Source organism: Arachis ipaensis, chromosome B05 (genome assembly GCF_000816755.2).
Source record: "Arachis ipaensis cultivar K30076 chromosome B05, Araip1.1, whole genome shotgun sequence".
NCBI classification, from domain to species: Eukaryota; Viridiplantae; Streptophyta; class Magnoliopsida; order Fabales; family Fabaceae; genus Arachis; species Arachis ipaensis.
The window spans coordinates 25,866,154-25,868,707 of NC_029789.2; positions in this window are offsets into that span (position 1 = coordinate 25,866,154).

The following is a 2,554-nucleotide window of genomic DNA, read 5'->3' on the forward strand; positions in this document are numbered from 1 at the left end:
AGGTAAAAAAAGGGTAATTTTTGAAAATTTAAAAATAAAATAATAAATAATAATAAAATAATGCGAAAAAGGCAATTTTTCGTAAAGCTTTAGAAAGACAACTTTAAGCTCATAATCTCATAATCATCTTCATAAAATACTTAGGGAGTGGCAATAACATATTAGTAAGGCAAAGACAAAGGAAAGATAAAAAGTTAAAGAAAAGATAAGAATCGAAAAAAAATTCGGTAAAGTTGTAATGACAGAAATAAATGGTGATTAGTGAGCAAACTAGGAGCAACATAGTTAGTATTTGAGTTGTGTCTAGGGTTAGGTATATAATATGAAAAGTTAACCTATTTCAGTATAGACTTAATGAACCTATATTTGGGACATGCTAACTATTCATATACCGAAATTTACATAAGCTATAAATACATACGTTAAACAGAGAAACCAGAGTCGAGTAAAGAGACAAAGAGAAAAGAGTAATCAGAGCAGAGTAAAGAGATAAAGAGAAAAAGTAATATGATAAAGAGAATAAAGGACACGCAGAGGGCCTATTGAAAGGCCATTTGTTGCATTAAAACAACTCCAGAGATATTTGTATGTTCATCTGCTGCATGGTTGAAGCAATCAGATAGATGATGGTGCGACCACCGAGAACACTTCCCTGGGATACTTAGCTATAATGCTATTCTATAAGTTAGAGGACTCTTATAGAAGTATCGAGAATACATATAACTAGCATATGCTCCTGTAAGTCAAAGGACTCTTACAGTGAGTGTATGTGTGTGCTTGATGCATGAGCATCTTTCCTATCTTTTTCTAGTGAATTTGCATTTGAATTTGTTAAGTTTAATCAAGATCTAAATATTTTTGAGTCACTATGAATGCTACTTTGAGTCGTGTGCAATTTCGTTTATTTCAGGTAGCATTCGGATGGATTTGACAGGGTTTGTGTAGAAGAAAAGGAAGAAAGTGAACGATGATATCAACCCTGACCTCCTTGCACTCCAACGAGCATAACTTGAGCTATAGAGGTCAAATTGATGCGGTTCTAGTGGCATTAGAAAGCTACCTTCCAGATCTTTCCAACGATATATAATAGTATACACTTTTTTTCCAAATCATACGGCGTTGGTGGCGCCAAACTTGGGATTCTCCAAGTTTGGCGCCAAGATGAAGAAAAAGTGGCATTGCATACGGTTGAAGTGGCACCAAACTTAAGATTTTCCAAGTTTGGTGTCAACCTTAATGAACTTGGTGGTCCCCATTCGTCTCAGAGGAGCAGCTTGAGATGATTTATTTATTTCTGATTAAACTTTATTTTATTTTAAAATAGGAAAAGATATTATTTAGTTTTAGAAAATATATTTTAAATTAATTAGGATTATATATAAAAGGAAAAAGAATCAGCCCTTCAGCCTATATTCTTCTCTCTTCTCTCATACCTCATTCCACACCTTACAGTTTTATAGAATCCTAGTTTTCTCTCTGAACCATGAGCAACGAAACCTCCACTGTTAAGGTTAGGAGTTCTGTCTATTGTATGGATTGATACTATTATTTTTCTATTTTAATTCATGTACTGATTTCTATTTCAAGAATTATTTTCGTTCTTTATCTTATGAATTTGGGTGGAACAGAAGTATGACCCTTGTTCTAATTGAGTTCTTGTATAACTTGGAAAAGCTCTTTACTTGAACAACAGCTTGAAAATAATTTTTCCTAAATTTCTAATTATCTGGACTTAACGGGATACGTGACATATAATCCTCTTATATTTGGGTAATTAGGATTTTTGTGGCATATAAACTAGAATTGAACTTCACCTTCTAATTGGAATTAAGTGACCAAGGAATTGGCGGTTGATGAAGGTTAGAGGAGACTAAAAAGGTCTAAGGAATTAGGATTTACTCACATATAATTTGGCATGAATTAAATCTTGCATGATTAAAATAGTTAGTAAGAAAAGTCAATCCGGAAGATAGATATCTCTGAAGCCTTAACTGTTTCTCCATATATACTTCACAACTTATTTACTACTTGCTTTTCTGATTCTCTGAATTACTGTTTGATGCATTTGAACTCTCAACACTCTTTTCTGCTTGTCTGACTAAGTAAATCACTCAATCATTGTTGCTTAATCCATCAATCCTCGTGGGATCGACCCTCATTCACTTGAGGTACTACTTGGTACGACCCGGTGCACTTGCTGGTTAGTTTGTGGGTTATAAATTTCGCACCAAATTTTTGGCGCCGTTGCCGGGGATTGAATGTGATTGACAACTACTCGTTGTTTGATTGCTTTGATTAGATAATTTTTTCTTTAATTAGTTTCTTTTTGCATTATTAATTTTTATTTTCCGTTTCTTAATGTCCTTTAATTCTTTTTCTTTTTTTTCGTTAGTATTTCCTCCCCTCCCTCCTTGTCTTCATTCATTTTTTTTATTGTCTTTAACTTCAATTTTTTTCAAACGTTCATTAGTTCTTTTTTTTTCTTTCTACTTTCATTTTCTTTTATTTTCGTTTTTATTCTTTCCATTATTTTTTATTTCTATATTTTATTAAT